Below are 11086 nucleotides of genomic sequence, written 5' to 3'. Positions count from 1 at the left end.
GTCATTCAAGTAGTTTGTATTCTTTTTAAAGCTTCTAGGAAGGATGACCAAAATAGTAGCAGAAAATATTCTCAAATGCTGATAATGACAAGAAGAAAAACTATCCAGACTATCCCCATCCTCTGAAAAATTGGGAAAATGTCAGTAAAGAAACTAAGTTTTTGCCCCATCAGTGGCAGCAGTGGCAAAACAAGTCATATTCCTTTCACAACTGAGCTTGTGGAATGAGCTCTATGCCTAATACATACATAAGATCCCTAGCAGTGGGCCTCTGAAGAGATAAGAGCAAATGATAAGAGCTGATCTATTTCATTACAAATATCTTCTCACAAACTTAACTTGTAGAAACAAATAAGAAAAGCAATAATTTTACACTAGATTTTATATCTAATATATGATTGTCCTGATGAGTTGTCCAAATGCTACTTGTAAATGCCATGTATTTGGATGCCTGAATCTTTGCTAAAAAAGAGTAGCTCAAGTACAAAAGGGTAAGTTGCAAAATGGGAGTCAGGAGGTACAGTTTCATAAAGGAAAACACTTAAAGGTCTCTCAATAAAAGAGGTTGCCCCTAGCACATTGAAGTATTAGAAATTCCAAAGAATAGATGTCACTTCAAAAAGGAAAATAAAATTGGGGTGGGAGGATTCTATATTGTCCTCTGACACACATCACTGACTTTTTCAGAAAAGCATCCATGCTGACACCAGAAAAGTGTGACTTTGTTTTTTTGGAATTTGGTTTTGGTTTTGGCTGTGGTTTTGGTTTTGGTTTTTCTGATAGGTCCCAATGTCCACTGAATACTAGTAAGCAAGATAACTGTTTATGTGAAAAATAACTAAACATATATATACAACTTTAGATAGGTAAAATATGCATTATATGAAAAATATTACTACCATTATATTTTTAAACAAAAGTAGTTTAAACTTTTCCACAAGGTTGAATAACTACATTATGAACTTAAAATGAAAAAAAAATTTAAATTTAATACAAAAACAGTTATGAAAACTAACTGCTTAATGCCAATATATTAAAAAGCTGTGTGTTACTTGTATCAAAAGAAAATCAAAATATTACAGTTAGCCTTGTTTAGGGACATGTAAAATATTAGTATACTAGAGTTCTTTTTATTTGTTTCTCTAAAGATTATCAGATATCAGTCATTCCAGAGCTTAAGTAGTCATTTAATGCTTTCAGTTTACTGCAATCTAACATATCGGCTATGTATTATTTCTGTGACTTGGATTGCAGCATCCGGCTACTCACAATAAGCGACTGAATTGTCTCTGGACAGTGGCCAGAATGGCTGACGCACTGTCAGAATTCCTGCTTAACTCTTCCAAAGGTAATGTCATGTTAAAGTTTAGTTTAAATATATTGAAAAGTCTTATTACTGAACAAGAAAGAGGAGTAGAGGAGAAGAAGAAGGAAGAGGAGGAGGAGAGAAGAAGGGAAGGGAAAGCAAGATGGGGAGGAAGAGGAGGAATAAAATTTAAAAAAAGGAGAAAGAAGTTGCTGTCAACAAGAGGATAGTTACTGAGACAAAAGCAAAAATCTTCAGAGCTATGCGTACCTTGCCTTCTCTAAGGCATATTTTGAGGGAAGAAAATTGAAAGAAAGAAAAGACCTGGGAAACATTCTCCAAAAAGGGGAGCTATTCAACATTTAGCTCATAAGCAAAATAATTGAGCCAGACTTTGTGAAGTAATCAAAGGCAGTGTGATCTACTCCACTAGAGAAAACATCTTATGAACAATTAGGAGAAAAAAATATTTTGTTCCAGTACCAAAATCTTTCATAAATGGCTACACACCTTTGCACATGTGCACACAAGCATGCATAAAACATACACGCCCCAAACAATCAAAGAAGCAAGGATATAAGGGGGCTATACTCAAAGATAAGAGATAAGAATGGAGAGGGGCAGGGAAGATGGAAGTGTAGGAAGATCCTGAACTCACCTCCTCCCATAGACACAACAAGTATACAGCTACATATGAACAATTCACTCTGAAAGGAACCTAAACACTAGCTGAACAGCTCCTCCACGACAGAGGATAAAAAGGGCCACAATGACATAGGTAGGAGGCAGTCTTGTTGAAGACCCCACTACAGCAACCCACAAGAAGGAGAGCTCTCACAAATACAGAGCTTCTTCCTGAGGAGTGAGGGTTTGTCCCCACATCAGCCACCCCAATCTTTTAGAGAGGAACTCCCAAAACATCTGATTTTAAAGACCAACAGGCATATGTCCAGGAGAACCATAGGGCTGTAGGAAATGGAAATTCCACTCTTAAAGGGCTCACATGCAGACTCATTCACCCCGGGATCCAGCATAAAAGCAGCAGTTTGAAAAGCACTATTGCATCTGTGAAGGGCACTCAGTGCTAATCTTCAAGTGTGCATTGGAGGAGCAGGAACCTGTTGGGACTCTCTCCAGGGATGGAGGCTCTGGCAGGCACCATTTTGTACTTTCCCTCTAACTTGCTCATGTCAATGGGTGTGCTCTGCCCACATTCTACTCCTGTGACCCCACCAAAGCCCACGGGCACATGCAGCCCACACCAGGGACACACTTAAGTGATCGGATCTGGTGGCTAGAAGAGTTTGTGTTTCTGGGATCCAGGGGTCTAAAACAACAGGAGAGACAGTTTTTGGCATCATTAACAACCACAACCTATCAAGAAAGTTACTTGCAGATTTTTGATTTACTGTGCCGTGGTTGGCGCCGCTCACCCCAGCGTTGTTCAAGGGGCAACTATAGTATCTAAGGAAGGACATAAAAGGCAACAAAATCCTACAAATAATCATTACCTTCAAGTGATTTACATGAATTTTTAAAAGATAGAAGGAAAACTTCTAAAAGCTTTAAAAAGATTTTTCAAATCTTGTTAAAGTTACTTAAGGCAGTATTAAGTAAAACTTTGTTACATGTGTAAATGCCATTAAAGGCAGGGTACTTCACTAAACACATCTTTGACCATTAGAAAAGATGATCATCTTTGCTTCAGACAGAGTACTTTGTGTCTTTGATTACCTTTCCATAAAATCTTTTGAGTGGCAATTAACCTTTTACCTTGATTTTCAGATTTAACAGTTTTTCCATGAGGCAGGGTCATTAGTTCTTGTCACCAAAGTTAACACGTAAAATTAACCATCATAGTAAGATGACATTAATTTGCATTTGACTCTCTCGGAAACTGAGAGAATCCCTTGCCAGAATATCAGTTAATTATACTTCAAGTTAACATGTGTACATACTTACATACATACATACATATATACAATTTCTTCATTTCTATTTTCTTTTAAACATGGATTCCTGTAAGGCCAGGAGAAGTTGCTGAAACCTACTAAAAAGAGTATCTATACCTTCTGTGAATATTGCAAGTTGGAGAGCAAGGATATAACTCCCTAGGATTTAATAATCTAGTGAGCATATGCATTAATACAGGTGTAAGCTCCTGGCCTGATCTTATTCACTATTGTCATCATCATCCCCATTCTCTCTGATGTGGAGCTTGAAGGAAATCTGCTGATATTCTTCAAAGCCAGAAATTTTTCACCTAAACTCTGAAAAGCTTTGACATCTCCCAAGTGCATATATCCATTACTGATACTAAAATATAAGTAAGTGACTTTAGAGAGGAACTGTGAGGTATTAGTACAAAGAGTTAAACTGACATCTTCTCTTACCAACAGATGATTTATTAACAACAAAACAACACCATGTGCAACAGTAAAGTATTATCTTTTAAGTAGCTGATTCATTTTGCATAGCTTTTCTTCAGGGAACGTGTGTTGGTTCTGAGCGTTAAGTTATAAACCAGGTGCACTATTGACTTCAAGACAGAATAGAATAACCATCCAAGCATTAAATACAATTGCGCCCTCTGAATATAAAGACCAATTTTTCAGTCCTTACTCAGGCAAAATGATCTTTAGACTCAGTGGGAGTTCTTACTAAATTAGGAATGAACTGGATTTAATAAACCCACAGCTGTGTCCATTTCAGCATTGCTTTCTCTCTAGGATTCATCGTATTTTTTTTAAAAAAATTAACGAATGAAAAACTTTTGTATTACAAATACGATGAATAATTAAACAACCAGAGGCTAATTTTGACCGCTCTATTTCTGAAAGTTTTCTTGAAAAGATATCACTAGAGTAACAAAGGACACCCCCCCAAAAAGCAAGGGTTTAATGCAAAATCTAATATTTTAAATTATATTTACTTTCTGCACCTATGGTATCATCTTATGGATGTCTTCTGGATGCAAATAAAAAGAGCCTTAATTCTACAAAATATTTCAAATAAATAAAGGGAAAGGGGGGAAAGGGAAACTATATATAGAAAATCTGTCAAAAGAACCAGGTTCAGGTTTAGAATATTCCCATTCTCCCCTCTTCTTTTCAGAGGACATAGAAAGGGAAAATGCCATAATAAAACATGATTGCTTCCTATGATTATGAAATTCTAAAGGGAAAGCAATTTTTGCATTAGTATTGTGAAAAATTCTCCTGAACTACCCAGTTAAAACAGCTATTTTAAATTCATCTGTAGCAACTGTAAAAGCAAATACTTCTATTGAAATTATGATGATAAAAGTTCATCTCACAAATCAAGCCATATTTCCCCTCTGCAAACATTTGTGTGTGGTTGAAATTAGATAGCTTTCCCATCCCTGAACGGTAGAAAGAACCACACTGGCTCCCACACAGAGATGTGAACAGAGTAGTTACAGCTGCAGTTGATGCTTCATGCAGGATTAAGTAATGCCTTGTGATCTATTCACAGGTAGTTTTAGCTCCAGGCAAAATGGACTGGAAAAACTCAACCACCAAAACGATTCCAAAGCCGACTTAATGCAATAATTATGTAGATTTCAAATATTAACAACTACTCCTTTCAATGTTACTTTAGAAAATTTCTTAATTAAAAATGTGTCCTGTAGAATTTCTAAAATGAATCTAATATATTTCTTCCAAAATTTAAAAGCATGGGTTTAAGACATGTGCTCTATATTTTAAAAATCTACACTCGTATTTGCTTATATCATATTAATAATAAAAAATGAAGGCTCAGTGTCTGTAAATAGTTTATTTATAATAAATAAAGTACATAATATGATATAAAATAACGTGTTACCATTACCATGGCTTAATATGTAGCAATAAAGACAAATTTATATATACTTTAAAACTAAAGTTATCTTCAAAATTGATAAATAAGGATGGAAACTATCTATATAAGATCTAGTATAAAGTGAATACATTTTTTTCTTTTTTTATTAGAGAGAGTATAGAATAATCATGATTAAGAGAGGTTTGAAGCTCAGCATTAGTGAGAGGGTTATTTGAATGATATCATGCATTTTAAATGAATTGTGTTGAATTATGTCCCTGATTAATATAACAGCTTGCAGATATCTCCTTACAACCACGGTCATCACCTGATAAATCTCAAGGAAAAGAGGTGGTGTCAGGAACTGTACATGATAAAACCATCAAACTTCAAAATAAGGGGGAAAGTAGGTTCCAGAATTATAAGAAAAAAAAGTGTTTGACATGTAACAGAAGTATGAATCTAGAATAGACCTATTAATTCTAGTCTGAAAATATTCATTATACATCTATCATTTTAAAGAATTGTGTCTAATTCTGACACTTAGATTAACCTAACCATAAAATGTACCTTCTTGTCATACTCAGTATCATAGGCAGACAGACATGTGATAAGGGTTTGTGGACAAATGCTGTGAAGCTTAAAGAGGTAACACTAACTTTATTTAGGGAAGTGACAGTAGACTTTATATAGGGTGTAATTTTTAATTTCAATGTTAAGGAGGTAAGTAAGAATATTAAAGAGACATAAGCCATTCAGTGAATTTGAAAAAAAAAATGAAAAGTGCCAATTACAGTTTACTAAGAACAAAGTAAAGCACAGTATAGTGGACTAAATAATGAACCAAGAGTCAGACAGTGTGGTTTTAGGTCCAATGCTAAGCTACATAAGATCAGTGTGTATATATATTTCCATAGATATATGTTTGTGTACAAACACACACACACACTAAGCTTATATATATAGAAACTAGGCCCTGAAAAAGGTATATATGAAAAGAAGTATATTTTTTCAGGGCCTAGTATTCTTTATATAAAATAGGGATGATGTAAGTTTTTTTTCTGTTGATCTATTGTAATTTACCGAAAAAGAATTCCACAAAGTGTATTTCTTTATTTAAACAACAAATTTTTAAGTATGATTATTAGGGCAGCAATCAAAGCTGTCCATTATTAAGTGCTTATTTAAGCTATGATATTTTATCACTGATGGTGCATGTATGGCTAATTTGTGGACATATGAACTGGACAGTAATGAATTGCACTTGCTTCAAAAACTGTATATAAATTTTCCATTATTAAGTTTATGGTAACCTGAATAATGGTGTCTAAGAACATACCACAATGCTCCATTTTGGCCTGTAGTGTTGAACACATATAGCTAATTTGTTTACCAAATTAGTAGACTTCAGAAGTTAGAAAAAGTGGCTAATTTAGAATTTAATGAGACATATGTGCTGGAATAATAATGTGGGAATAAAACGTAAATTTGAAAAGAATACAGATTATCTTTATTTTTATTATTATTATTATATCTTCTAATGAAATTAAAAGCTAAATCAACAATGTTTCATGTGAATAGACTAGATGTTATCACAAGAGAATTTGTCTTTAAATCCCTTGAAGGAAAGATGTATCTTTTCTACTCTAGAACCCAGTTCAGGGATTGGGATATAGCGAGTCTTTCATACATAGCTTTGGAGCTGCAATTAACTGAAATTTACATAAGCCAACATGTACAATAACTTTACAACACTGCAGTTAAACCTGCCTCAACTAAATTATAGTGTCTAGGAGGAAGACACATAAAGTCTAGATGTCTTTGCACTGCATAGATCCAATCTGTAGTATCAAGGTAAGATTCAAGGAGATACATTTATGAGATTCATTGACCATGCTTTTAATACTGGACATGTTAAACTTTATCAAAGCTATATCATAAATACTTTATTATAAAATCATATATTTTGTTAATTGTAAAATTTATCATAATTATTCATGTCTGTATCTGTCTCATAGGTGCACTTTGAATTCAGGGTTACTCACAGTAACACTGTGAGTTAGCATGTGGTATGATGACACACAGGGTGTGTACAATGTTTGCCAGTAAAATGGCTATTTAAAAAAAAAAAGCTGTGGTTTGTAGTATTTGCCAATTTTAACAAAGTAAATAGTCCCATCAGGGCCAATGTCCTGATACAAATGGACTCTCCACTGAATCAATAAATCTGAGATCCTGAGAAAAATTGGGAATATATTGGTAGCTAGTCTAGAAAAGAAGTAGCATCAGCAATTTGTAAATAGTTACAACATTCTCACATGGATAAGGATTAGATTTATTCTAAGTAGCTCTTTGAAGTACACCTAGAACCAAAGTTTAAAGTTATAAAAGAAAAGATATGTTTTTAAACAATTAACCAGAGCTACTTTGTATAGGGAAATATTTAAAATAGTTAACCAGAGTTACTTTGCAAAAATACTACCAAAAATTTTTTAAAACTTCAAAAATTGTAAACAAATAAGAAATTAACCACCTGTCTTCAGGAATTCTATAGGGACATTCTATATTAGCGAAGAACTGAATCATCTAACTCAGTGGTTTTTAAATTTCAGTATATCTGAATATGAGCAGCAGATTTTTTGGCTAGCTCCTCAACTGATTTTAATGTATAGGAATGAAAAGTCATTAATGAAATTATTCTGTGATTTATTATTACAGTGTTACAATTACAAATAACTAGGCATAAATAAAAAACAATCCACAAACTTGAAATTGTTTTCAGTAGTTGAAGGGTGTAGTAAGACCTTCCTTATGAGCTCAAAAATTAAAGAAATTAAGTTGCTAAAATTCAGTGACAGGAGTTGGTTGACCCAACAGGGTTAGCAGAAGACTAAAACAATAAATAAAAGAATAGATTCAAGAATTTCTTTCAAATAGGCAGTATAGAGGTAATTCTAAACAATGGGAGCTGCATTCTAGAATTTTTATGTAAACAAGGACATTTCTGATCTAAAGAGAAAATAAGATACAGACTAAAATAGAAATGAATTTAAAGGGAGCAAAGAAGCATGTACACAGTTACCATGCCTGCATTTCCACATGATGTAGAGAGAATATTTGCAACTAAATTTCTAATTTTTCTGGGCCCAGAGCCAACAGTGAGTTATTTTGAATAATGTTGCCCAAATGGGACATTTTGTTACATTTTCTAAATTTCTTGGGTTGCTTTCTATTTTTGCTAAACCAAGCCTTGGTTTGCCATGGAGCTTGACTGCAAAGAGAGCTGCACTGTAGTCACCTTCATGAGAGCATACCTTGGTCACTATTGTATATTCATGCCTAGCATAGCTCCTGGCAAATAATAAAAACTCACATATATATATAAAATAATGAATTATCACAGAGATAGTAGCATTCCATGATCTACATGACACTCATCATTCTTAGTGTGAATAAATCGATTGGAATTCTTTTGTCAGCCTTAATCTTTGATGACATTTAGTCACTCAAAGCATTTGATCTCCTGTGATACTGAAGAAAGAAAATCTCTAGACCTGCAATGGAGGGCCAGATATAGCCTGCCTTATCCCCAGGCAAGCACACCCAAGTCCTCTAGTTAAAATAACCATAAGCAAATAGGCAAATAGATTTCACTATTTGCTATTTTCTTTGTTTATGCATTCATTATCTTATATCCATTATCATAGATGCTTATATTTTCTCAATATTCTATACATAACAAATAAATTCTCACATACAAATGGATATTGTTGGTTTATTGTTATTTGCTTGATTTTGTGTTTTATTTTGTAATTAATGTTATGTATTTAAGATAAATTCTAAGTGCCAGGGCTCCAGTAAATTCTGTTGTATTCCCTTCTCCAATACCCACATCGTAGGCTGATCAGGAAAACTGTGTACGTGTGTCTACATTTTCTCACCATCTACTATCTCCTAAATTCCTTTAAATTGATTTATGCCTCCACCACTCTACTGAGATAGCTCATTACAAGGTTATTTATGAATGACCAAATCCAATAATCCTTTTCAAGTGCTCTTTTTCCTCTAATCTTTAATGTCTTCAGTATTATACATCTTCCCCTCCTGCTTGAATTCCCTTGTATTCCCTTCCAATGAACCCTCATGGCTCTCTTCCAACCTCTATCAATTGTTCTTCTCCATCTTTTTCATTAAATCATCTCTCACTTTCTACTTTTGGAAATGAATGATCTCCAAGGCTCTATTATTGACATTTTACTTCCCTCCCCGCCTTTTTGGCACTCTTCACACTCCCCGTTATTCAGATGTATTAAAAAATAATGGCACACAAGAAGCTTCCCAAATGCAGGATTGCTGTGAGGATTAAGTGAACTGATATGTTTAAAGAGCCTTGAAGCTTATAATATGCATTCAATAGATGGTACTAATTATTATATTTTCTTAAAATCTAAACACACTTTTTTCTGTTGTTTATTGGATATCAATAAAAATGTCTTACTAACATCTCAAACTCAATCTCTAAAAATCAAGTTCTTTATGCTCCTTTCCCCAGTAAACACCCTCCTCTTCTGATTATCCTAGCTTTGTTATTATTATCACTATCCTTTTAACTTAATTTTCCATATGCAAAACTCTCCCTCCTAAAAGTCTTAATCTGTGGAAAGTACATAGTTTAGTTAAGGTAATAAGGTCAGTATGTAGATATATTCAATCACTATGCAAACATAATAATCTGGTCCAAATTCTTCCTTTTATAGAGAAAGCAAATGAGGTCCAGAGAGTTTAAGTAACAGAGGCTAAGTGATCTGCTGATGTTCACAGAGCTGGCTCCAGACAGAATAAGATTTGTATTTATTGTCTTATATTTCTTAGAACTTTTTATGGAAAGAAGCATTTTGAATGTATAAAATATAAAAATAAAATGCTGTGAAAGAGAAAGTAAGCCCCTTATCAAATCATCTCTTACAAAAGGGCAGTGATATGTGTAATCATTTTATTATAAGAATTCATGTCAGGAAAAATCATTTTAGTTTATGAGAGATTGCTGATTGTCAAGCATGGAATCTTGCTCTCTGGCTGCCTCTCGACAGTCAATTGATTTCTTTTTAAAAAGGCTTTGACCACCTGACACAGAGGCCAAAGTAAACTTAGGAAACTGAAGTTATGATTTGAGTGATATCACCAAACCCTCTTTGTTGTTCATTCTTTTCTGACTTGTGCCCCAGATAAAATAACTGGATCTTCTTTTTTAAAACTGAAACACCTCATTAGTAAAGAAAATTTTATATTTCTTGAACTCAATGGATAAAAAATAGATATCATTACATTTACCAATTCTGGGTTATGATGGGATTCTTTTAAAGCTGCATACTTCAGTAAGTAGCTTGGTTTGTGAGATTGAATCAGCTGAGCTAGCTTTTCTCATAATTAGGACTCAATGCTTCTTAAATACATCCAAGGCCTAAAACTAATTATTCATCCCCAGTGTATACAGACTTTGTAACACTCTAGACCAAAAGAAACACTAGCCCTATATTTCCAAAGTACCATAATAACTTAATATGACAAATGATATAGAGTTGTTGAACTAATCCTTCATTGGCAACACATACATGGTGCTGACAGCTTCAGAGTAAGATCCTTTCAGTGTATTAGTGCCAGTTTTAGGATGGAAAAAATCTTTCTCTTAAAATTCTAACAACTGCAAATTTTTTTTTTTAATCTGTAGCATAATAGTTATGACTATGGACTTTAGAAGCTAAAATGTAAGGGCTGAAATCCTATTTCTACCATTTATTAGCTGTAGATCCGGGCAAGTTATTTAGTCTTTCTGTGTCCCAGATTTCTTATTTATAAAATGGAGTGATAATACATATGTCACAGTTTTGCTGTTGTGATTAAATAAGCTTATAGAAGGAAACTGTGTAGAGTGTTTGATGTTATTATTGCTATTATACA

Source organism: Camelus bactrianus, chromosome 13, assembly GCF_048773025.1.
Source record: "Camelus bactrianus isolate YW-2024 breed Bactrian camel chromosome 13, ASM4877302v1, whole genome shotgun sequence".
NCBI classification, from domain to species: Eukaryota; Metazoa; Chordata; class Mammalia; order Artiodactyla; family Camelidae; genus Camelus; species Camelus bactrianus.
Note: the sequence above shows the minus strand (reverse complement) of the source record.